Here is a 27,477-nt window from a genome sequence, read left to right as displayed (position 1 = left end):
GCCAGCAGCTGTAGCTCTGATTCTACCCCTAGCCTGGCAACTTCCATATGCCATGGGTGTGGCCCTAAAAAAAAAGTAAAAAAAAAAAATAAGTTAAACCAGTTTCTTTACATATGAGTCCTCAGAGAGGCATTATGACATAGTGGTTCAAAGTGGTTTAAATCCTAGTTCTGCCAGCTGTGTGACCTGAATCAAGTTAGTTAACCACCCTGTCCTTCAGTTTCCCCATAAGGAGACTGGGACAATAGTAATAGTACCTACCACACAGGGTTTTTACAAGGATTAAATGCGTGAATATACCTAAAGCCTTACAATGCCCAGCCTATATAGGTGCAGAGGAAAATATGAATTAATATCATGCCATGTGCATTCCGTATCTCCTGAAGGAGAATTCTATGAAAGAAGGTTTGGACAGTGCTTCCTTTGGTTTTTATCATGTTGAAGTATTAGCAAGATTTTTCCCATCCTCAGTTCATGTGATGGCTGTCTAGAACTTAAATACAGGACTATAATCTCTACTCTTATATTTTACACTATTTTCGGTACATTCTTCCAGTCTTTCTACAGCCTTTGAATATTGGTTCTGTCATTGGTTCCATTCACTGCCACTCAAAGTCGTGGCAGATAAAATAGAAGGTTCCCAGAGTGACTTAACTGCCTCAGCCCAGATACTCCTCTATCTGGACCCATGAGTCGTCATTGGATTTATGTTAACCAGGGGCCTCCTGGTCCCAGGACCCCCTACTTATCGTTCCAAGTCCTCTCTAATGGGAAGTGTACGTGTGGAAGGGGTGGGGCTTGAGAGGACACAGAGTCACCTTGTCAATGACCTTTTCTTTACCAGGTGAAAAACGCATTAGGGCTGGATGTCCTGAGTAACTGCCTTCCATTCTCAGGTTTATAATCCCCTTGGGTTAGGATTTCCTGGGACAGTGTTCTCCTGCTGAGACATTCAGGGCCAATCCACAACTCGTTATTGTCACTTACAGCCTTCTCTTTTGTTTCAGTGTTTTTTTGGTTTTGGTTTTGTTTTATTCTGTTTCAGTGTTTTAGGTTTTTTAAAATTACTTGGCCTGCGATACCCCCAGTCCTACCTCTTGCTTTTCAGAATGCAGTTTACCTATAGCTGCTATTCTTGGCCATTTTCTGGCCATGTTAGAAGAGAGGAGGCTCTTGAATTCCAAGCAGTAACTGACCCCTGTTCTCCTGGCCAAGTTGTCTTCTGTCCTTTTGAGCCAGCCTAACCAAGTTTACTGAACTGAAAATGAACTTGTCCCCAGAGTTGATGCTCCTGTTGAAAATGCTGAGAGCATAGTATGGGCTCAGGGAAAGGTGTTCCCCTGTGGTTTTTAGTCAGTTCTCCACTCCTAACTGCAAAAAGTTAAAGTCCCTTCTGTATGGTAGGGAACTGCTTACAACAAAGAAGACTGGTGCTGGTCACGTACGTCATGCACGGGGAGCACTTCCAGAGGAGCAGATGCCAAGTCCATTGCATTTTCATTCCATGCAGACTTGTGTTCATTTGATTGATCAGATTAGGTGGCAGAGTGGTTGACGGGGCTTCCCCAGACCCCACTACCAGTCTCAGTATCAGTGATGGGATGTACAGAGCACTAGGGAGAACCTCCATCAAGCTGCCTCCTTGGGGCACCAGGGTACCAGGGCAAAGGGCAGGGCCATGATGCCCTCCTTTACTCATTACTACCCAAGGGTCTCTGAGCTAAGATGTCAGGGCTGATTTTTATTTTCTAATTCATGGATGAGTTCATGTAAATAATAATGAATGAAGCTTATATTTTACTGAGCATTTACTAGGGGGTCAGACAAAACACCAAGCATTTTAAACGTATTGTCTTATTAAGTCCTCGCAATAACTCTTTAAGATAAGAACTATTACAAAATTCAAATTTAATAGATAAGAAAATTGCAGAGTTATTTGTCAGTATATCAGTTAGGGTTTGGACCAGCTGTGCATTTTATGAAACAAGGAGACTTAAACAAAATGTAGAAGTTTATTTCTCTATCTCTGTATATATAAAAAGAGCTGATGTGATATTTCAAGGTATCAAGATCTAGAATTCCTTCCATGTTGTCACCCATTATTTTTATATATGGCTTCTCCCTCATGGTTCAATAAGGCCACTCAGGGTCCAGCTATCACATCCTCATTCCAGCCAGCAGAAAGGAGGAAAGCCAAAGACATGTGTGCCTTAAAGACATTTCTCAGAAGTCATGCTTAATCTTTCTGCTTATATTCCATTGGCTGGAACTTGAAATGACCACAACTGCCTGCAAAGAAGGTTAGAAAACTATAGTCTTTATTCCAGGCAGCCATGTGCTTAGCTAAGACTCAGGGGTTCCAATATTACAGGACTAGGGGAGGAAGGGTGTTAGGGACAAACTAGCTGGCTTTGCCAGAATTAGAACCCAGGTCAGTGAGACTCTAAAATTTGCATGCATATTTGCATGCTTGCTTTATTTTTGCATATGTGAAAATACATATATACCTCACTACTGCCAGTCTGGCCTCAACGGCGAAAAAAATGAGGAGAAATTTCACAAGGGCACCAGAAATAAGTAGTGCCACCATGGAACTCTGAGGCTATATTTCCAGGACTACATCTTTTTAAATAACCTTATTGAAGTATAATTTACTAATTGACATACAAGAAATTGCACATATTTAAAATGCACAATTTGATAAATTTGCATATGCATAAACCCATGAAACATCACTACAGTTAAGAAAGCGAATGTGTTCATCATCCTCAAAAGTTTCCCTGTCCCCCTTTGTAATACATTTCCTCCTGCCTCTCTTCAACCTCCTGCCCAGTCATTGATCTGATTTCTGTGACTACAGATTATTTTGTGTTTTCTAGAGTTTTACATAAATAGAATAAAATAAAATCTAGCCTCAGTTACTCAGCATAATTATTTGAAGATTACTCCATATTGTTGCATACATCCATAGTTCCTTTTCATTCCTGGGTAGTATTTCATTGTATGGGTATACCATAATTTGTTTATCCATTCATTTGTGGATAAATATTTGGGTCATTTCCAGGTTTGGGTTGTTACCAAAAAAAAGCTACTATGGTCATTATTGTACAAGTCTTTGTGTAAACTTATGTTGTCATTTCTCTTGCATAAGTACATATTCCTAGAAAGCCTGGGTTGTGTGTCAGGTGCATGGTTCGCTTTTTAAGAAACTGCCAAACCGTTTTCCAAAGAGGCTGTGCATTCCCACCAGCAGTGTATGAGGGTTCAAGTTCCCCTCTCCCCATCAGCACCTGGTGTGGTCAGTCTAAAATTAAAGGGTTTAATTTTAGCCACTCTAATTGATGAATAGTAACATCTTATTGCCATTTCAACTTGTGTTTCTCTAATGATTAATGACACAATGACACTGAGTTTCTTTTCATGTGCATATTTGACAACTGTAAATCTTCTCTGGTAAAGTGTCTGCTCCAATCTTTTGCCCACTCTTATTGTTTTTTTTTTTTTAATTGTTGAGATTTTAGAGTTCTTTATATATGGCAGATATAGTCCTTTAACAGACACACACTTTGCAAAGATTTTTCTCTCAATCTGTGGCTTGTCTTTTTATTCTTTTTACAGTGTCTTTCAAAGGGCAGACATTTTTCATTTTGATGAAGTCCAGTTTAACAGTTTGCAGAAATGCAATGTCTTAACTAGGTTTTTTTTGTTTTTTGTTTTGTTTTTTTAAACTAGGTTTTTTGTTTTTTGTCTTTGTTGTTGTTGTTGTTGTTGTTGTTGCTATTTCTTGGGCCGCTCCCGCGGCATATGGAGGTTCCCAGGCTAGGGGTTGAATCGGAGCTGTAGCCACCGGCCTACGCCAGAGCCACAGCAACACGGGATCCGAGCCGCGTCTGCAACCTACACCACAGCTCACGGCAACGCCGGATCGTTAACCCACTGAGCAAGGGCAGGGACCGAACCTGCAACCTCATGGTTCCTAGTCGGATTCGTTAACCACTGCGCCACGACGGGAACTCCTGTTTTTTTAAACTAGTTTTGAATGGAAGTATTTCACACTTATTAGGTCCTTATTATGACCATGTGACAGGCTAGTACATGGCATCCATTTTCTAGGCAGAGAAACACAGGGACATCAACCAACTACTTTTTTCTATTCTCCAGAAGTCACACAGTAAGCAAGTCATTGAGATCAAATATTCCTTAATGTCTGAAGAAATTTAAACGCTAAGAAAAAAACTTTTTTGAAATAAGTATTTAATGCTTGGATATGTATATATGATAAGCTCACTTGACCTCAGAAATATGTAATTAGCAAAATGCAATACTAAGCAAGAATCCGTCTTGCTAGGGCAATAGCAACAAGGCAAGTCGAGTCACTTAAGAATGGAACTGAAATAGAAAAAAAACAAACAAGCAATGAAACCCTTGACTAAATTACCAAACTCGTTCACATGGGCCACGTCAGTCACACTAACTACTGAATAATTCATTCTGCATGAATAGACAGCAGAACTAAAAGAATCTGGATCCTAGAAGTAGTAACACTCAAACAAAACTATTATTCTTTTTTTATTTTATTTATTTCTTTATTTTTGAACAAAGCCAATAATTGTTAACAGACTTTGGAAAATGGGTTTTGTGGCAGAATGCTTTTGGTTTTCATTTTCTATAGCTTTGAATTATATGAATTTTAACCGCAAATATGTTTTTCTTTTGATACTAAAAAAGGAAAGAAAGAAAAATCTTTCAGAAGTCAGAGATTGCAAAGACATTATTAGCTTTTGAAAGATTGAGATGGGGCAGATCCTCTGGATTAGGGTTGCTTTTCATCAGTTCATTCCTTGTAAGTCAAATAGTTGAAGCCCAGCTCAGGCACCACGTCTAAGAGCAAAGTGTGCCAAGTTCTCTGTTTGCACTAATGCCATGGGACAAGGTGAGCTCCTTTCTCTCCATGCTTCTTTGGTCTTAGAGCATAATAATTACCAGGTATTGAGCATTTGCTAGGTACCAGAACAACTTCTAAGCATTTTATAAGTATTACTTTATGGAATCCTCTCAACAATGCTTTGAGGGAACTACTATCAGAACCTCTCTTTTACTGATGACAAAACTGTGGCACACAGAATTTAAGTGACTTGCTTAAGGTTGTACAGTTAGAAGGGGGTGGAGGCAGGGATGAGACCCCAAGCAACATGGTTCCAGAGCCTGTGGTATTTTCCAGAAAAGCCAAAGAGACCAGGATGCAGGTGATGCCCAGGAGACCTGGGGACTACTCAGTACATTCCTTCTACCAGTTCTGCAACCAGAGCAAGCTCTGTAAGGACCTAACTGGCTAGCATGGGGCCAAAGGCAAGAAAATGCTCCCTAGAGGTGAAGAGAAAAAGCCCTCCCCTCCATTATGTTTCATATTTTGTCATCCAGCTTTATCTCCTTCCTTCCTAAATTCAGAATTCCTTCTGATTTAAAGGGGGGAAAGGTGTACAGGGCAAACAGGAATTTATGCGGACTTTTTTCATTTTAGAATCCAGCGTGGCTCCACAGGGAAGGGAAACCTGGGAAAATATTTGTTTGGGTTGATAAGCACTTTCTTCTTACTCACAAGGCAACTCTAAGCTCTCAGGACACAGAAAGGAGCCATTGAAAGCCTTATCCAAAGATAAAATTCTTTATAACCCTGTTGGTTTTTATCCAAACTCTCCACCCTTTTGTTCAAATGGAGGGAAGCAAGTGCAGTGGCAAAAGAGAAAAGAATTTCAGCTATTTGAGACCCACCCCTGTTTTTGTATCTCATACAGAGGTGGAGAAACTATCCCACAGAGAAGCAAAGCAGAGGAATGTGAGATAGAAGCCTGGGACAAAGAATGAAGGGGCTTGTTCAGAGGACCAGGCAAAGGATGCATGCCGTTCCCCACTCCCCTAGTCCTGTCCACTGTCACTCTGCTTCTCTGCTCTGATCCTAACTAACCTCTCTTACCTCCCCAGAGCCCAGGCTCACCATGCCAAGGCAAGCTGCTAAGGTGCTAGGGGCAGGCTGGTGGAATAAAATGAGGCATCAGAGTCCCTAACCTACCCATGAATCGACGATGCCCTTGCCTGTATCCCTCATGCCCTTGTGCCCTTGCCTGTATCCCTTATGCACCTGTGCATTGACAGGTGCTCCTGTGCACTTGGAGAGTCACAGTTCTGTGTACCCACCGCTCCTCAACCACACTATCTTACAGGTGTGAAGGACCAACAGCTTCCCTAACTCACAAACCATAGTAGCACTTGTGGCTGTACCAAGAGCAGAAATGGGAGGAAAACCATAGCTTAGCCATGATCTTACTTTCACACCAGGGAAGTATACAATTCATAGTTTTTAAAAATCCATTTATATAGGAATGTATATATTTGTAAAACATTATGTCACTGAGTCATATTTAAGATGACCAGGTGTCCTGATTTTCCTCATGACTTGTTACAAGTAATGGGTGCATAGTTCCTGCTATAATAGGTTCAACTCATATTGCTCCACTAGATGAACTCAGAAGCACTTTACTTGCTTTGTAAATTTCCAAAGCGGGGCGAAGATGACAAGAGCATCATTCGAAGTAATTTATGGTGTCTATTGAAATTCCTAGCAACTTCTCAGTGGCTCTGAGATTAACAGTGCTGGACTGCAAAGCAGCAGAGAGAAGAGTTGGATTGCATTATATATTCAAGGCCAAGGAGACTATCTAGGATGCAATTCTCTGATGCATCCTAGCAGACAGATTCCACTTGGGGATAGTTTCTCTCAGGCTGTTCTCTCCCACCTGCTCTCCTACATCCAGTGCTGTATTTGGTTGGTCAGGACTACGGTCATTAGACAACCAGCAGCAATAATAAAGTTCACTGCCGTTTACTGAGTTCCTACTATATGCCAGGTATATAATTTCATTTGATTTCTATGAAGGATATATTTTTATTCCCTCCAGGTGGTTGAGAAAAGTGTAGCTGGGAGACTGGTACCTCACGACGCTGGTAAATGGCTTAGTGGAAATTTGAACCCAGATCTGTTCCTTTATAAACCTGTGCTTTTAATCACCTTGCTATACTACCAACTTGCTTTCAGTACTCAAACTAAGCTTGTAATTTTCCAAATTAAAACTAGTCATATGGATAACAGATGGACCATTTCTTTGGCTCTGGGTCCCAACATGGCATAGAGGAAGTCTTGAGAACTGGCCTTTCCCTTTCCCAGCAAAAAGCAGAACTGTAGGCTTCCCATCAACCTGCAATTGTTGTTTGTTTGTTTGGTCTTTAGTTTTTTTGCTTTTTTTTAGGACCACAGCTGCAGCATATGGAGGTTCCCAGACTCGGGGTTGAATCGGAGCTACAGCTGCTGGCCTGTGCCACAGCCACAGCAATGCAGGATCCAAGCCGTGTCTACAAACTACACCACAGCTCATGGCCATGCCGGATCCTTAACCCACTGAGTGAGGACAGGGATCAAACCTGCGTCCTCATAGATACTAGCTGGGTTTGCTACCACTGAGCCACAATGGGAACTCCTGTTTGTTTGTTTTTAATACCAGCTAGTTCCATAAAGAATAATAAGATTTGATTCACATTGATCTCATCAGGATTTTTTCAGAATGGAAACTCCTGTGTCCAGTTTTGCAGAAAACACATTTCTGCCTGGTAGTGTGGACTCACTAATGTGGCTTGGGGATGATTTGGAGGAGGGCCTGGTCCCTCCTATAGGTGAGTAGATGTACAGTGTGACTTTTAAAAACAAGAAAAAGCATATCATGCTAGGTCTGAAAAATCAGCAAAAAAAAAAAAGTTGATAGATAGATAGATAGGTAGATAGATGATAGATAATTTGCAAATAACTAGCTCACCATTGCATGGTCCTTGGTTCACCCAGGTGTAGACCCAGCGGCAGTGGAACAGAGAGGGGATCTGTGAGGCCCATAGATAAGATACACAACAGCTGAACAAGGAAAATTAAGCCTGTTGTTTAAATTATTCCATAAGGGTCAATAGAAAATGTTGAGAGGTCAATTATAGAGAAGAGTTGTGGATGGGAAGGAACTAGTTTGTGAAATAGAGAAAACCATATTAAACCTTTACCCTAAAATCTATCACTCTCAGTAGGGTGCCTTTCAGGCTCAAGTGAATGTATCCAGCATGTGAGGTTGTGTCAGCATTGTGCCATCATCATTTTCATCCTGGAGGCATTTCACATCTTGCCTGGAGTTGTTCACATCACTCTGAAAGTCTTCCACTGGAAGAAATAATAAACATTTATTGAGAATTCACATGTCATAATTATTATGATAACCCTGTGGCAAGGTACTTATATTCACCCCATTTTATGAATGAGAACACTGAAGAATGAATGATTAAACAGCCCACCCAAGGTGACACAATGAGTAGACTTTAGGATTCAGACTCAGAGCACATTCATTCAATGTGCAGCATTAGTAACACATGGATCAAACTGACTCCTAAGTAATAAATCTCTGAAGATGGAATTTCAGACATTGTGTTACCTAGTATGAGAAGATACTTGGAAGTTGGGGGCAAAGGGGACATTTTTTCATGGCCATTGGTTGAGCCAATGGGCTTTTATCTTCAGAGAAGATCTTTGGTATAAATAAGACTCTGGGAGTTCCTGTCATGGCTCAGTGGAAACGAATCTGACTAGTATCCATAAGGTCAAAGGTTTGATCCCCGGCCTCACTCAAAGGGTTAAGTATCCATCATTGCCGTGAGATGTGGTGTAGGTTGCATGAACTGTGGTGTAGGTTGCAGATGGGGTTTGGCCCCCGAGTTGCTATGGCTGTGGCTCTGATTTGACCCCTAGACTGGGAGTCTCCATATGCCACAGGTGCAGCACTAAAAAGCCTAAATAAATAAATAAGGCTCTGATTCTAAACTAGTCATTTAAACTATGATGTATCTATATATTCAAGTGAGATGTGTGTATGAATAAAAGTAGTGCTTTTGGTGAATTATATAAATCTAAAATTTGAAAGCATCCTCATATTGAAAACAAGAAAATCCAGGCTCAGAGAAGTTAAGGGATGAGCCTAAAATGTACATACAGGTAGCGACATTCAGCTTAATAAAAGTAGTTCTGAAACTACAATAAACTGTCCTCCTGCTTTATATATATATGTTAATGACATACATATATTATGTAATATAATTTCATTTGGAAATTCTACCAAATTTAGAATTTAGAAGGGAAAAGACTCATTCACACTAGATCCATATTTGGGCAAATCAGTTGTTTTTAAAGCATTTGTCACTTTAAAAGATTTTCTTACTCCTCCTAATGAGATAGCAAAACCTCACTCTGGCAGTTGTAAGGAAGCTTTACCTCTTACAGTTTCATCGTCTGAATGCTGCTTTTCCTTCATGAGTGTATTTCAAAATAAACAGGCAGCCCTGACTGGCCATATGTTGAAGGAGTTTTGACTGACATTTGGGCTGGTTACCCAAATCCACTGTTGATTACACAGCTTTAGATTATAAATGGGGGTGGGGAAGGAAGATTTATATGCAGTTGAATAAACACCTCTAACTTTTTTTGAGATGCTGATGACTTTAGTTCCCTAAACACGTACATGCTGAATAATTCGGCTTTCAAAGGGCGATATGTTTCTAGAAACCACCAAAAAACCAGGCCACCCTTTCAAACAGGAGCAATAGTCACCCTCCCACCACTGACGTGCTGGTGGCTGGACTCCCATCATTAAGATTTTTACCAAAACTAAAAGGTATTCATTACATGCAACTCCCCTGAGTCTTCTTATATTTGAACAATGAAGTATGAAATTACAGTGCTTTATTTTTGGAGATAAAAATTTGTTCTTGATCGCTTCTAATATTTCAGACAGAACTTGCTCTTAAGTGAGGATTAAAGTGGTTTGTCTCATGCTCCAAATTTCTTTGTTTCAAATTAAAATATTTCCCTTTATTATGATTAAAAAGAAATACCAAAAAAAGCATATATGTTTGTTGTAGATCTTTTAGAATGATCAGAAAAGTTTCAAGCAAAAAATAGAAAATATTGGTAATCTAGACCATGCTTTGGTATATTTTTTTCTCTATGTGTGGCTTACTTCTCACAAAATTGGTATCATACTCTAGTTGCAGTGAGGTTTTTTCTTAAAATTGTGGGCATTTTGGAGTTCCCGTCATAGTGCAGTGGTTAACGAATCCGACCAGGAACCATGAGGTTGTGGGTTCGATCCCTGCCCCTACTCAGTGGGTTAATGATCCGGCGTTGCTGTGAGCTGTGATGTAGGTTGCAGACATGGCTCGGATCCTGCGTTGCTGTGGCCCTGGTGTAGGCTGGTGGCTGCAGCTCCGATTAGATCCCTAGGCTGGGAACCTCCATATGCCGTGGGAGCGGCCCAAGAAATGGCAAAAAGACAAAAAAAAAAAACCCTGATAAATGACTGCACAGTATTTTAACATTTGGATGTACCATAATGTATGTAACTATTTCCTTATTTTTATACATTTGGTGTTTAGAATTTTTCTGTTATAAATAATGCCATAGACGTATGTTTGCGTATATTCTGATTGTTTCCTTATTATATTTGTAATGTTAAATTATCAACAGGGATGGCATATTTTTGAGGTTCTTTTAGCATGTTTCCAATTTGCCCTCCAAAAAGACTGGAGCAATGAATGCTTCCAGTGGCATTTCTTTAGCTATAAATGAGTTTGATCCTTTTCCAAGTTTACTGTTCATCCGTACTTCTCTTAAACACTGTGGTTTTTTACCCAGTTTTTTACTGGGCTATTCATCCTTTTTTATATTTATTTATTTTATTTGGAAAAGTTCTTTATCAAAGAATATTCTCATTCTTTTTTATACTTGGTGTGAATATTTCTAAGTGCTTTATGTTTACTTGGACTATTACAGTTAAGAATTAGTAGTTTGGTAGAATTTCAAAATGGATATATATACATAATATGTGTGTGTATATAACAGCTTTATTGAGATATAATTCACGTACCATACAATTCACTAGTTTAAAGTGTACAATCCAATGGTTTTAGTATATGCAGAGTTGTACAGCCATCACCACAATCAATTTTAGAATATTTTCATCACCCCAAAAAGAAACCCAATACCATTAGCAAGTCACTACCTCTTTCCTGCTCTCTCAGCCTCTGGCAACCACCAATCTACTTTCTATCCCTATAGATTGACTTATTCTGGGCATTTCATCAATAGAATCATATAATATGTAGTCTTTTGTGATTGACTTCTTTCACAGAGTACAATCTTTTGACAGTTCATACAGGCTGTAGCATGGATTAGTGTCCGTTTTTTTTCATTGTCAAACCACTGGAAGTAACCACAGTACGTTTATCCATTCATCATTTGGATATTTGAGTTGTTTCTATTTGTTGGCTGTTCTTAATAATGCTACTATGAACATTGATGTACAAATATTTGCATGGACAGATATTTTTATTTCTCTGGGGTGCATACCTAGGAATAGAATTGCTGGCTGATACAGTAACTTTTGAGGAATTGCCAAACTGTTTTCCAAAGCTGCAGCACCATTTTACATTCTCACCTGCAATTTATGGGTTCCAACTTCTCCACATTCTGTTCAACACTTGTTATCATCTATCTTTTTGACCACCATCTTAGTGGGTGTGAAGAAGTATCTCATTGTAGTTTTGGTTTTCGTTTCCTGATGAACAATAATGTTGAGCATCTTTTCATGTGCTAATTGGCTATTTAAATATCTTATTTGAAAAAATGTCTACTCAGATCAAATGAATATGTTTTGACAGACACCTCCCTCCTTCCCTCTTCTTTACCTTCCTTCCATCTTTTCTTCCTTCCTCACTTTCCATTACTTACTCTCAAATTTGTGCTTGAAGACAGTCAAAAGAGCTAGAAAATGCTTATGTCCCTCAGCAGTTGATAAAGCCCGCTTGCAGCCTGGGTGTTGGTCCAGGATTCGCATTAACAGATGGTTTTTATAGAGAGGTCCTATCCTCGTCTCCACCCATAAAATAAAGCCATGACTCAGCATTTCAAAATTCATTAGCAAAATAGTTTTCAAGGTTGAAAGGGCTTTTAAAAATTATCCAATCCAACCACCTATGAGTTCCTTCTGTAATAACCTAACCAAATCATGCACACTACCAACGACAGGGAATTTTTTTACCTCCCAAGCAGTTCATTGTATCACTGGACAAACAATTCATTTCTGGAAAGTTCTTCATTATATTGTGCTTGAATCTACCTCTCTGAAGCTTCCACCATCTGCTTCTACCTCTGAGTCATTACTGAATCCTTGAGCCCTACTTGGGTATCTGAAAACCTCTATCCTATTACCCTCCTCTGAATTTTCTCTTCTTCAAGGTAAATGTCATAATTCCTCCACCTCTTCCTCAAATGCTGTGGTTCGTGTAGTAGAGCTTTCATCAACTTTCTCTGTAAAGTCCAAATTTCTTATTTCTCTATGAGAGCATAGCTCTCAGTGTGGGAGGGGTGAACTGACCAGGAACAAAACAAAGTTTATGTGTTCTTTTGCTGTTGTTGCCATCATATGGTTAATTTTTATTAAGTTTCATAGGCAACAAAAATACCTATTTTTTTCCTTCCGGAACTGCTGTTTTTCTGCATATCTTTGAGCATTCAAATATAGGATTTTGTCTCTACCCTGTTAAATGTTGTCTTGCTGAATGTGGTTCCATCAGGTAAAGATAATTCAGGATAATGATAACATTAAAAAATAATAATATTTCAAAATCTCCTTGTGCATTATTCCACTTTGAATCTCACAAATACCTTATGGGGTAGACACAATTACTGTCTTCATTTTATTTTTTTATTTTTTTATTTTATTGAAGCATAGTTGATTTACAATGTTGTGCTAGTTTCAGGTATACAGCAAAGTGATTCGGTGATATATGTTAAATATATATATATATATTCCACCCCCACTCCCAACTTCCATGCAGTGTTCTGCCTCCTCAGCGCTTTCTTCCTCTTTTCCCAAACTTCCCACCCAGGAACTCCAACAATCTCTTGCCTCTCTTATTAAAGGCATTTGAACTCTGATCCTTAAAACAATCCCCAAACTAATTTATTTTGTTCATTAAAGAACTATTTATTGAGCACCTACTATATGAAGCAGTTCCTTCTTGTTTTGGTGGAGGAGGCAGAAGGTAAACCCGTAAACCAATACGTGATTTCACACAGTAAGAGTAACGAGTGCGTGAAAAAGCTCAAACAAGGCAGTGGGATAGAGAGTGGAGCCAGGAGCGTCCAGGATTGATGGGAGGGGACTCTGGGGAAGTTTCTTCAGGTGGCATCTGTACTGAGACTGAAATATCAACCAGCCATATGAAGATCTGGGACTGAGAGAGGAGAGCTCAAATGTAAACATCCTGAGACGTGTGAGCCGAGCAGGTTGAAAGAACAGAAATAGGGGGTGGGCTGACGGCTGTGTGCTTGGCTGAGCAAGTAAGAGAGTAGAAGGAGGTGAAGGTGGGGGGTGGGGGCAGGGCCCACCATGGAGAACCTTGTCAACTAAACCCATCCTGGCGCTGAGCTGGTCCAGGACCTGTCCACCTTAGACTGTAGCCTAGTGGCTTAGGAGGCACCCTGGCAGTTCAAGTGTACACTTGAGGCCCCACCCCCTGGAACCCAGTGATTTACAAAGTGCCCTCCCCAGAAAGAACAGTCAATAAAGGTTCTTCAATCCAGTAAGTCAGAAAAATCCCTCTGGTTATTTTAATGTGCAACCAGAGTGGAGAACCATTGATTCTAAGTGGGAGGGGAGCTGCCCAAAGTTTAAATGCGTACGTGGATCCACCTGGGGATCTGTTAAAAAGCAAATTCTGACTCTCATCCACAGTGGCTCAGCCAGGGAGGGCCTGAGATTCAGCATTTCTCCTAGGTGATTTGATACTCCCAGGTCCCCAGGCCACTCTTTGCATAACCAGGCCCTGGAATAGTAGTTTTCAAAGCAGCAGTAACAGCATCACCTGGGAACATGTGCAAAAGGACATTTTCAGGCCCTACCCCAAGCTTACTGAATCAGAGACATTGGGGTGTGGTCCTGAGACCTGTGGTCCAACAAGCTCCAGGTGTTTCAGATGTAAACTAAAAATTGAGAGCCATCACCCTGGAGCACCTGGGTGCTTGCTCAGAAGCAACTGATAGAGCTGGTCTAGTGACGGGAAGTGGTTGGAGGTAATGAGAAGAGAAGGAAAAGCAAACAAGCCACCTGCAGAAGCAGCCAAGAGTCAGAGGCACAATCTCTGAAAGACGTAGCCCTTTCAGTAGTGTTCAGGGAGCTGACAACATGATGCCATACAAGGTTTCTTAACCCTGGATGCTATGACATGTCGGGCTCAATAACTCTGTTGGTAGAGGCTATCTTGTGCAGCCAGGAACTAAGATGAAGCAAGCGGGGGCATCTAGGGCACCCAATTTAAGAAGGAACTTGCTCTCAGGCATCTGCAGCTATAAGTTTGGCACTAGCACGATTCTGAGAGTAAGTGTCTCCTTAAATCATGCAACCTAGGTGCCTCACTTGCCTCATTCTAGTCCTGATTTTTTAGTAGCATCCCTGCTCTCCACCCATTAAATGCCACAGATAGCAACCTCTCATTCCCCACCCCCTATTTTTCGCCGTGAACAATGTCCCCAGATATTGCCCAGTGTCCCTGGGGGAGCACAGTTGTCCCAGCTGAGAACTACTGATATGGTGGCAAGCACAAGAATTTGTTACAGGCTAAGGTTCTAATCCATGGGTCCTCTGGCTAGAGCCCTGGTGTAGATGGTGTAGAACCCTGCTTCTATTCAGCAGGGTTGACAACATCAGATGCAAACAACAAAATACCCACCAAAGACACGCCCCAAGGTGAGAGAGAGCTTGCCTTCCCTCTCAGCGGCATCAATAGCTCAAAATCCTTGATCTACTGCTTGGTATCTGAATATGAACCCCTGATATAGGAAAGGCAACAGAAGTCCACCTTTGCTGTGGAAGAGTCAAGGTGCGATGTATGAAAGTTCACTGCATATGGCAGGACCGGGGTCTTGCAGCTGAGCCGTGTGTCTCAGAAGGGCTTTGAGGACCTGGGATCCAATTTAAGGCCCAGACACTTAATCTCTAAATCATGTAATTTCTTGGGACCTAAGTAAACTGACAAGCTTTTGCAAAGAAAACCAAAAAGAAACCAAAAAGACAACTTACAGAATGGGAGAAAATAGCGTCAAATGATGCAACTGACAAGGGCTTCATCTCTAAAATATACAAACAATTTATACAATTCAACAGCAAAAAAGTCAACAACCCAATGGAAAAATGGGCAAAAGACCCGAATAGACATTTCTCCAAGGAAGATATACAGATGGCCAACAGGCACATGAAAAAATGTTCAACGTCACTGATTATTAGGGAAATGCAAATCAAAACTACTATGAGGTACCACTTCACACCAGTCAGAACGGCCATCATTAATAAGTCCACAAATAACAAATGCTGGAGGGGATGTGGAGAAAAGGGAACCCTCCTGCACTGTTGATGGGAATGTAAGTTGGTACAACCACTATGGAAAACAGTATGGAGGTTCCTTAGAAAACTATGCAGAGAACTACCATATGACCCAGCAATCCCACTCCTAGGCATATATCCAGGCAAACCTTTCCTTGAAAAATATACATGTTCATTGCAGCACTATTCACAATAGCCAAGACATGGAAACAACCCAAATGACTACCAACAGATGATTGGATTAGGAAGATGTGGTGTATGTATACACAATGAAATACTACTCAGCCATAAAAAAGAACAAAATAATACCATTTGCAGCAACATGGAAGGAACTAGAGACTCTCATACTGAGTGAAGTAAGTCAGAAAGAGAAAGACAAATACCATATGATATCACATATCTGGAATCTAATATACAGCACAAATGAACCTTTCCACAGAAAAGAAAGTCATGAACTTGGAGAACAGACTTGTGGTTGCCAAGGGGGAGGGGGAGGGAGTGAGATGGATTGAGAGCTCGGGCTGAATAGATGCAAACAATTGCCTTTGGGATGGATAAGCAATGAGATCCTGCTGTGTAGCACTGGGAACTAGGTCTAGTCACTTATGATGGAGCATGATAATGTGAGAAAAAAGAATGTATACATGTATGTGTAACTGGGTCACCATGTTGTACAGTAGAAAATTGACAGAACACTGTAAACCAGCTATAATGAAAAAAATAAAAATCATTATATAAAAAAAGAAAAAAAATAAATCATGTAACTTCTTTTAATCCCAAATGTCCTCATCCATAAAAGAGAATAATGAAAATACCTACTGTATAGAGCTATTTTCTTTTCTTTTCTTTTTTGTCTTTTGAGGGATGCACCCGCCACATATTCCCAGGCTAGGGGTTGAATCGGAGCTGTAGCTGCTGGCCTATGCCACAGCCACAGCAGTGCCAGATCTGAGCCATGTCTGCGACCTACACCACAGTTCATGGCAACTCCAGATCCTTAGCCCACTGAGCAAGGCCAGGGATCGAACCTGCATCCTCATGGATTCTAGTCGGATTCATTTCCGCTGAGCTGTATAGAGCTATTTTGAGGATTAAATTAGATCACACACTGTATCACAGGAAAACAACCAATATGTTTTTAAATTCAACCTATAACTGTTGCCTAATGGCAGTTTTATGCCAGTTAGAAGAGAGGCCAATTATATATAATCAGATTTTTCTCAGTGCAGCAGGTCACCTGGCAGACATGCACAAGATGTGTCAGGAGTCCCGCGTTGCTGGGACCCTTTGATTTCTCACCAGCCGTGTGATCCTGATCGCTCTCTCCAGGTCTCAGTCCCTTGGCAGCAAAATGAAGAGGTCAGAGCTGATGGTCTTCAAAGTCCTCCTTCCTTCTGCTGTACTTTGTGACTCTGTGCATGGTGGCAGCGGACAATATGTCTTTGTCCTTCATTCTGCACTTGGACAATGTCTTAGACCAAACTTCCCCATGAGTCCTTCTCCTTCTTGGTGTCCACTTCCACACTCCTACACACAGCCTCCTTTCAAATCACACCGCCAGAACGCTCTGAAAAGGAGCCATTTCCCAAGCTGCAGCATGCTCCTTTCCAGCCAGAGTCCCGAGATTTGGTAATGATGAGAATGGCAAGCTTTGCTGGCTTTCTTCAAAGCCTTCCCCAAAGACTGACTGGCTCCCTAATTTTGTACCACTTCTCAATAGGAGGACACTCCTTTGGTCAATACTTTGAATCATCTGGATTCAAGGAATAGAGCCAGGAGGGAGGAAAGCATTCACTCCCTTCCAAATCATCTCCCCCCAGCATACTTACGGTAGCAGGTAGTTACAGGGGAGGTGATGGTCTGAGTAGCTCCTCCTCTCCAGAGCTCCCCAGACCACCCCCTCCAAGGACTGGTCATGGAGAAAGGAACTAATATCTGTGGAGCTCCTACCATGTGCCAAAAGCTCTGCCCTCTAATCCTCTTGAAGGGTTAATAGCATAAGCATATATTTAATTAGATACAAGTTCTTTGCATCCCAAGTGCAGAGGGAGCCAGGCACAGCACAATGACTTCATTAAACTTGTTACTTGAACTTTTCTTTCCCTAGCTGTGTAACGTGGGCTCACCCGGCAGTGCTGTACCCTGGATCATGCCTTGTTCGCCATTCTCCTTCCCATTTAGACAGAAATTAACACCGGGAAGAGGCTCCCATGTAATGTGACTTCATCATCATGCATAATCGTTGGAATGAAAACCTCCCAGTTGCATAGCTGCACAATGCCAGTGATTACAGTGATTAAATCAATCAAGCCCAATTTCATAATCATCAAATGTATAATTTCCCAACTCGGCAGGGCCCCAACACGTGGCATCCCAGCTGTCTGATACAGGAATCAAAATCACAGTGTTAAACAAGACGTTTTGGGCTAGGGTTAGGTAATTTGGTAAACTTAATACCATATTAATAAGGATGATAAGGCAATACAACTTCATGCAAATTTTGTCTAATGATGGTGAAATATCTGGTTTGTGACTTCCCCACTGGTGGCTTAACTTCAGCAGCTCAAGTATGAAAAATTCTCCCATTCTCCCAATAAATTACCCCATTGAATGTTTTATTCCCCAAAAGAATCAGTCAATTACTTGTATACCTTAATTTTATCATTATTGTTATCATTATATAAGGAGCTTTGCAAGATGCTTTAGCTCAAGTCCTACAGAGAGCTTGATGGCAGTTTGTCCATCTGACATGATGGGCTGACTGATGCCTCTGGGGCCCCAGGCTGAGATCTTGAGTTTCACATTTCAAGCACAGAGAACTTCAGATGGGAAGCATGATTTCACAGCCTCTGCTCTTTCTCTGTAGCTAAAGGGAAGACATTGTACCAGAGCCAAAGGAGGAAGAAGAAATATTAGGTAATATACTCCCTTTCGTGACTTTCACCTAATCTCATTCTGTTTCTCCACATGAGGCAATCATTTCACTTTCATGCTACAGCTGATTTCATAAGTTTCAAAGTACCCAATTCATTCAGTTTTGATGACCAGAGATCCTACAAATGTCTAGGTTTTGAAACTCTTGCAGGACAGAGGAGAATTTATCCAGAGTTGTGTCTATCATTTGATGAGTAATTTTGAAGCTTACTGATTAGGGCAAGGTCAGGGCATGTGGAGATGTTTCTGCAGTGGCTGTCAGAGTTTAACTTCTAGACCTAGCTATGTGCCTTATAATAATCCATTAGCCATATGTTTGTTTTATATATTTTTCTTTATGATTTATTTTACAACAAAACCATTTAAAAAGTTATTGATCTGATGATGATTTGTAAAAGCATCCCCCACCTTAATTGGACCAAATGGCTTAAAGGCTTCTCCCTCTAAAGTAGACAGAATAATGCCCCCCACCCCACCAAAGATGCTGTCCTCCTAACCCACAAAATGTGTGACTGTGTTGCCTTATACAGTAAGGGATAATTGCAATTGCAGATAGGATTAGGGATGTTAATCCTTGTTGACCTTGACATGGGCAGGTTACCTGGAATATCCTATTAGGCTCCATGTCATTATAAAATATTCCAGGTAACCTCCCCCTGTCAAGGTCAACTGATTAACATTGGCCATAGAGTGATGTGGTCGGGAAAGTCTCAGTCAGCCTCTGCTGGCTTTGAAGATGGAAGAAGGCTGTTAGCCAAGGAATGTAGGCAGCCCCTGGAAACTGGAAAAAGCAAGGAAATTGATTTTCCCCTACAGTCTCCAGAAGGAATGCAGCCCTGCTGACACCTTGATTTCAGACTAGTGAGATCCACCTCAGACATCTGACCTGCAGGACTATAAAATAATAAACTTGTGTTGTTTTAAGCCACTACATTTGTGGTAATTTGTTACAGCAGCCATAGGAAACTAGTAGACACTTTTACTTAACAAGTAGCTGTGTTTACCATGCAGTGCTGGTATTTTATACACTTTCTTTTCCTTATGACTTCTTCTTTCTCTTTTCCTTCCTCTAAAGGACTTCAGACAGATTTTCCCTACTCCTTAAAAGAAACATTTACCAAAAAAGATTTTATATCATCTAGAACCCTTCAGCTCTGCCCTATTTAATGCTCTTTACTAAGCAATAAATCTAAATATACACAGTTAGATATATAACCATATTTCTCTCATTAATATTGGCTTTTAAAAAAAATCTCTGATTTTTTTCATTTTATTTTATCATTTTGCTTTATTTAAGTATTTTTAAGTTTTTTCAAAATGAATGGAGTTCCCATCATGGCTCAGTGGTAATGAACCCGACTAGTATCCATGAGGTGATGCAGGTTTGATCCCTGGCCTTGCTCACTGGGTTAAGGATCCAGTGTTGCCATGAGCTGTGGTGTAAGTTGCAGATGCAACTCGGATCTGGCATTGCTGTAGGTGTGGTGTAGGCCAGCAGCTATAGCTCTGATACTGTCCATGGGCTAGGAACTCGCATATGCCACAGGTGTGGCCCTAGACAAAAAAAAAAAAAAAAAAAGGCATGAAAATATATCAAAGGAAAGTTGTATCCCCATAACCTCATGTTTGAAAGAAAATTATCTTTGGGAAAAATATATTCACAGCAGACAAAACCCAAGGCCTGCCCAAGGTTTATTTGATAATGGATCTTCCTTTACACAGCTCCACCCCATACAAAGCTGGGATCCCAAAGAACTCACTTTCAGTAAACCAGTTCCCTCACCCCATCCCTGCCATCACCCCTGCTGGGGAACTTTAGGAACTCTGCAAACCTTAGAAGTGAGAGGAGGAAGGAAAAAAATTAGAATTTGGAAACAGAAGCTGGCCCTAATATGGGCAGCAGAAAAAAATCACAGCACCTAGATATACTGAAATACCTTGAGGTAAGAATTTAATTTAGAGGGGTCCTAAACTGATGGTGACACCAAATACCTCCTAGAAACAACATTCCAAAGGGAAGCCACCTTTGACCAGAGCCTCAAGTAATTTACATAAATAAAATCCTAAGAAAAAACAATAGTTCCGAGTAAAAAATAAACAAACTCACAGGGAAGGAAGGAAAGCATCATGATCTCAATAACCTATGAGTAAATTGGATGCGATAATGTATAAATACAGTTGCATAACCATGATCGAGTGGGGTCTATTCCAGGTATGTAAGGCTAGTTCAACATTCAAAAATCGATGACTATAATTCACTAAATGAATGAGCAAAAGGAGGAAAATCAGATGATCGTATCAGTAGATACAGAGAAAGCACTTGACAAACCCCCAACAGCCCTTCATGACAGGAAGGCACTGTAAGAAAGTCAGCAAAAGTTACAGATGGCAGAGAAAGACCCACGAAGACCCTGTGGAATAAAAGTATGTCTCCTTCAGTTTCTTTCAACAATGTCATCATTTTCAGTGTACAAGTATTTCACCTCCTTGGTGAAATTTATCCCCAAGCATTTTATTCTTTTTGTTGCATTTGTAAATGAGACTGCTTTCTTAATTTCTTTCTGCTAGTTTATTGTTAGTGTCTAGAAATGCAGCAGATTTTTGTATATTGACTTTGCATTCTGCGGCTTAGCTGTATTCTTTGTACTTTATTTATTTATTTATTTATTTATTTATTTATTTTGTCTTTTGTCTTTTTAAGGCCACACCTATGGCATATGGGGTCGAATCAGAGCTGTAGCTGCCAGCCTAGGCCACAGCCACGGCAACTCGGGATCCCAGCTGCATCTTGAACCTACGCCACAGCTCATGGCAATGCCAGATCCTCAACCCGCTGAGCAAGGCCAGGAATTGAACCCACATCCTCATGGGGGATGAGGTTTGTTAACCACTGAGCCACCATGGGAACTCCATCTTTGTACTATTTTTGTAACTTCCTGTAAACCTGTAATTATTTCAAGATAACAATCTTTTAAAAAGCAAACAAAAGGTATGAGATTTTCCACAACAGATGAATATTTTATCCAAGAAGCTAACTGGTTCTTAAGGAGGATAAACACACAAAACATTCCCATCCATACATAAACACACATACACACACTTTTTTTTTGTCTTTTTCTAGGGGTGCACTTGCGGCACATGGAGGTTCCCAGGCAAAGGGTCGAATTGGAGACGTAGCCGCCTGCCTATGCCAGAGCCACAGCAATGCGGGATCCAAGCCTAGTGTTCAACCTACACCACAGCTCACGGCAATGCCGGATCCTTAACCCACTGAGTGAGGCCAGGGATCGAACCCGTAACCTCATAGTTCCTGGTCGGATTCGTTAACCACTGAGCCACGATGGGAGCTCGTATATACACCCCTTTTTAAGCTGAAATAGGATTGTGCTACATAACACTTCTGCAGCTTTTTTTTCTCTTACTGAATTCCATGGACCTTTTATCTTTGTCTTCCCAGCAAAACGCCTTATATGTTAGTATGTACACATCAGTGTGCATGTATGTGTGTGTTTCATAAATGGCTGCATGGTATCCTATCTTATTTTACATTTGTTCTTACCAGAATTCAAGACTGTAGTGAAATTTTGTATAAAAAGAGTGAACAATAGCTTCTCTGGAGATTTAAGACTATACTAAAATTTTTATAAAAAGAGTGCCCATTATCTTTTCCTCAAGTTGCTGGAGGCAGAGAATTTTGCTGATTATCAGTTTGTGTGGTAGAAGTCTGAAAAGTGGGGTGAAGAGCCCGGGGATCCTCTGCCAAGGTCTCCACAGCCAACCAAGGAAAGGGTTAAATGTCAGGAACTAGATAATCCTGCCCCAGTGGAATTTGGAGCGCTCCGATTCTCTCCCACTTGGTCTCAGCCAGAGCAAAGGTGTCTTGGTCATCCATTTCCAGACCGCTGGATCCTAAGTAAGACCTCAAGCCAATGCAGCTGTTGACTTTCCAATCTTGCTCTTAGAGATTAGCGGATGCCCTTCATTCTCTAAATTGCGAGGTTTTCATAGGACTTAGGTGGCCAGAAGATTTCTATCACCTTTTTATATACACCCATCCGCAATCTCCAGTTTTAGCTCTAAGTTACCTTTTTTTTTTTTTCAAATCCTATTCTTTAAGCTGCCTGAAAAGCTACCACAGTAAACAACAGTCTGGTCTCGTTTGTCCCAACTCTCCCAGCAATAAATAATACCACGAAAACCAGAGAAAAAATGGACTACAACAGGAAGGCATGCATCCTTGAGATCAGCTGCCTCCTTCTACGATTAACTGCTCCTCACAGCACGTGAAATGGATTCATTAGTGTTTAGTGATTTCCGGGTCCTTTAAAAACCACAGCTCTGTGTATCCAGTGGCATTAAATACTGTGATAGACCAGTATATTAAGGGTTGTTAAATGGAGCTGTTATTCTTCCTTTTAGTATCTTTCACATCTGCGCCTTCTTTTTCATTCCGGCTGCCCCTGCCCTGGATCCAGGCCTTAGCATCCCTTCTAACTCGTGCCCACTACCTCCACACTCTCTCCTCGCCACACCGTAATTGACATCACAGGAAGAACCATCTTAAAATAGTTTTTTCCTTATCTCTCCTGCAAGGCTTTGAATGGCCACACGGAACCTGTAATTGTTAAGTCCAAAACGACTTGTTCAAGCAGCAAGACAGCAAAGAGAAGAGGATTTCGGTTGCAAGATAATCTTATTTTCCTTACTCCAGTGCTCAAGGTGATTACCATACCATGCAATCCCATATCCCACTGCCACACCCTTCGTGAACCTTCCCCCTCAAAGGCCAGTTCGCACAATGGATTAAGAGCCTGGGTTCTGGCACCAGAGCACTCGGGTGGGCATCCTGCCTCTGGTCCTGGTGAACTGTGAGACCCGGAGTGAGGCGATGAGCGTCCCTGGGCCACACTTTCTTCATTTGTAAAATGAGGCTCATGAAAGTCCCCACCTGCCTGAGTTACTCTGTGGACTCAATAAGTTACATTTATAAAGTTCTGAGGCTGGATCCCGTGCCATACAGTAAGCACAAATAATAATAAACCTTGTGTTTAGCGTGTGGCATGGGATCCATCCTAAGAATGTGACTTTTGTCACTCACAGCTGTATCCTCAGCGCCTATGACAGCACCCAGCACAGACATGGGGAAACTGAGGCTTGTGGAGTTGAATGACCTGCCTCTGAGGACCCTGCCGATGCCAGTCCAAGCTGGGATTCCAGTCTACAAGTTTGGGTTCAGAACCCGCCCTCTTGACTACCCCATTATACTGTATCCTCTGGTTTTCACATGGCAGGGGCTCCTTAAATGTTGCTCAAATTGCTTATGGAAACGTCTTGAACCTTCTCACTCTTCACACCAACTCCCCCTGGCCTGGAACACTCTCCTTTTCTGCAGGTATCCCCGCCATTTCTTATCACTTCCACGTGTTCCGCAGTGTTCTTCTCCTCTGAATTTTCATTGCTCTTTAATAGTAACACTCACTGGCACTGACCATATCCCGTCTTGTTTTGTAACTCATCTTTTTTTATGTGCCTTGTTTCTCCAACAAGACTGTAAATCCACTGAGGATGCACTTCGTTTGCCTTATGGTTCTTTATGTTCCCGGCCGGGACTAGGATGGCGCCTTGCCTGGAGCAGACTCTCCTTAAACTCTGGCTGATTGATAACAGGGGTGCACTAGCAGCTAGAAATGGATGAAGCATCCTCCTCTTACCACGGCCTCTTCTCCTGCTACAGCACATCCTGCCCCTCGATCATGACTGTGAAAAGAGGAGGGGCTTGGGTGATGGATGTTAATGACAGGTGTCCTTCATGTCTTTCCTTGGGTCTGCCACATCTGGTACTCAGCGTAGAGGGAGTATCTGAAAATGAGTTAACTTCTTCCTTTTCTAGAGGCTCAAGGAAACCCAGAGAGGCATCTTTTTTTTTTTTCCCCTGAATTCAGAACCATTTTAGATACAGGAAATAGGCAGAAGAAAATCAAAGTAACACCTGTATAACAGGAAATAGAGATACATTTTCTTTTATTTATTTATTTAGTTTTTAATAGTTATTTCCCCAATACATTTTTTTTTGTACTGTACAGCATGGTGACCCAGTTACACATGCATGTACACATTCTATTTTAGCACATTATCATGCTCCATCATAAGTGACTAGACATAGTTCCCAGTGCTACACAGCAGGATCTCACTGCTAATCCATTCCAAAGGCAGTAGTTTGCATCTATTAACCCCAAGCTCCCCAACCATCCCACTCCCTCCCCCTCCCCCTTGGCAATCACAAGTCTATTCTCCAAGTCCATGATTTTCTTTTCTGTGGAAATGTTCATTTGTGCCTTCTATTGGATTCCAGATATGTGATATCATATGGTATTTGTCTTTCTCTTTCTGACTTACTTCACTCAGGATGAGAGTTTCTAGTTCCATCCATGTTGCTGCAAATGGCATTATTTTGTTCTTTTTTATGGCTGAGTAGTATTCCATTGTGTATATATACCACTTCTTCCTATCCAATCATCTGTTGATGGTCATTTGGGCTGTTTCCATGTCTTGGCTATTGTGAATAGTGCTGCAATGAACATGCCAGTGCATGTGTCTTTTTCAAGGAAAGTTTTGTCTGGATACATGCCCAAGAGTGGGATTGCTGGGTCATATGGTAGTTCTATGTATAGATTTTTAAGGTATCTCTATACTGATCTCCATGGTGGTTGTACCATCTTACATTCCCACCAAGAGTGCAGGAGGGTTCCCTTTTCTCCACACCCCCTCCAGCATTTGTTATTTGTGGACTTATTAATGATGGCCATTCTGACTGGTGTGAGGTGGTACCTCATAGTAGTTTTGATTTGCATTTCTCTAATAATCAGTGACGTTGAGCATTTTTTCATGTGCCTGTTGGCCATCTGTATATCTTCCTTGGAGAAATGTCTATTCGGGTCTTTTGCCCATTTTTCCATTGGGTTGTTGGCTTTTTTGCTGTTGAGTTGTATAAGTTGTTTGTATATTTTAGAGATGAAGCCCTTGTCAGTTGCATCATTTGACACTATTTTCTCCCATTCTGTAAGTTGTCTTTTTGGTTTCTTTTTGGTTTCCTTTGCTGTGCAAAAGCTTTTCAGTTTGATTAGGTCCCATTGGTTTATTTTTGCTTTTGCTTCTGCTGCTTTGAGAGACTGACCTGAGAAAACATTTACAAGGTTGATGTCAGAGAGTGTTTTGCCTATGTTCCCTTCCAGGAGTTTGATGGGATCTTGTCTTATATTTAAGTGGTTAAGCCATTTTGAGTTTATTTTTGTGCATGTGTGAGGGTGTGTTCTAGTTTCATTGATTTGCACGGAGCTGTCCAGGTTTCCCAGCAATAGAGACACATTTTCAATGTAGATAAAGGCCAAGTTGGAAGGTGTGGCTTAGATAGATCTCTTGGCCACGTGATGGGCTAATCCTGGTCCACCCCCCACCCCACCCCCACCCTCTGCCACCCCAAATTAGGTAGACTTACCCACCAAGTCATAAGCAGCACTGGCCAACTGCTGGCCTCCCCCATGGGGCGTGACCCTGGGACAATTTTGTGTGTGGAAGAACAGAGAACATGCAGGCAGCTGGCTCCAAAGAGGAAAGAAAGGGGATGGTTGGAGCATGTCCAGAGCCATCTTCCAAATCCACCAATCAGCTAAGTCACTCTTCCAACACTGAGAAGGCTGAGTAAAGGAGAAATGAGGCCAGTGGCTATTCTCTAACGTGTGTTTCTCCATGTGGAAATATAAAATCAAGGGATGAGGGAGTTCTTATTGTGGCTCAGCAGTAACAAACCCAACTAGTATCCAAGAGGATGCCGGGTTTGATCCCCGACCCAAATCAGTGGGTTAAGGATCCAGCATTGCCACGAGCTGTGATACAGGTCACAGTCGAAGCTGTGGTATAGGTCACAGAGTTGCTGTGGCTGTGGTGCAGCTCTGACTTGATCACTAGCCTAGAAACTTCCATATGCCATGGGTGTGGCCCTAAAAAAAAAGGCAAAAAATAAATAAATAAATAAAATCAAGGGACAAGAAACTCCCCCACAGCCTCCATCTGTCTTCACTCATCTGGCTTAATGATTACTTCTATGGTCAACCAGAAGTGAGGCCACCCTCTCAGGGATAAAAGCCATCAAGCAGCCTAGTAGAGCAACCCATCCCACTCTCCTACAACCATGCCCGCCCTAGCACCCACTTTTCCTGGGTAGGTCCTCCTGGAGAAAATTCTGGAATGAATAAGAACAGTATATTAATTAAATTATCTCCAAGTCCACCTGTTAGGAATCGAATTTGTCCCCTAAAAACGTATGTAATTACTAACACATAGTAATTCAGATGTGACAGTGTTTGGAAATAGGGTTATCATAAATGTGATTAGTTAAATTAAAATGAGGTTATAGTGGAGTAGGGTGGGGATATAATTGGATATGACTTATATCCTTACAAGATACAAAGACAGGATGAGAAGGCCATGTGAAGACAGAGGCAGATACTGGAATGATGTGTCTACAAGCCAGGAAAGGCCAAGGGTTGACAGAAGTCACCAGAAGCTGGAAAGAAGCATGAAACAGATTCTCAGAAGGAACCAACCCTGCTGACACCTTGATTTCAGATTTCTCACCTCTAGAACTGGGAATCAATTCCTGTTGTTTTGAGCCACCCAGTCTGTAGTGCTTTGCTGTGGCACCCTGCAGGATGTTAATACAAACCCCCTGTACCCCACACTGAAAGCTTCACTCTCTCACCCCAAATTATATGCAGACACATTCTCAATGTATCTCATCAAACATCAAAGAAATAATGCTTCATTAAGGCATTGGTTTTACTTCTTAGGAATGACCATCTCAGTAGATAAATTCTGAGAAATCTTTACTTTCTTCTTTCCAAGTTTTTATTCTTTTTTTCCCCTAGACATTAAAATAAGGATTCAATGAATTGGGAAATAACTAAGAAAAAATGTGTTGAAGAAATGTGACAGTGTTTATTCTGGCTTTCAGAAAGAGGTTAACTTC

At 41.3% G+C, this 27,477-nt stretch overlaps 1 long non-coding RNA gene across 1 annotated transcript in view; it reads left to right on the top strand.

Moving 5' to 3' along the window:
* LOC125135086 (uncharacterized) overlaps positions 1–24,549 on the top strand; it is an 84,787-nt gene extending 60,238 nt beyond the window's left edge. The window contains exons 3-4 of the long non-coding RNA XR_007136901.1: positions 18,385–18,434; positions 23,046–24,549. This is a non-coding gene — a long non-coding RNA (uncharacterized LOC125135086). The remainder of the gene's footprint in view (positions 1–18,384; positions 18,435–23,045) is intronic.
* Positions 24,550–27,477: the final 2,928 nt, after the last annotated feature.

The sequence above is a fragment of the Phacochoerus africanus genome, chromosome 9 (assembly GCF_016906955.1).
Source record: "Phacochoerus africanus isolate WHEZ1 chromosome 9, ROS_Pafr_v1, whole genome shotgun sequence".
Lineage (NCBI taxonomy): Eukaryota > Metazoa > Chordata > Mammalia > Artiodactyla > Suidae > Phacochoerus > Phacochoerus africanus.
The sequence above is the reverse complement of the archived record's forward strand: the minus strand, read 5'-3'. Positions and strand labels throughout refer to the sequence as shown.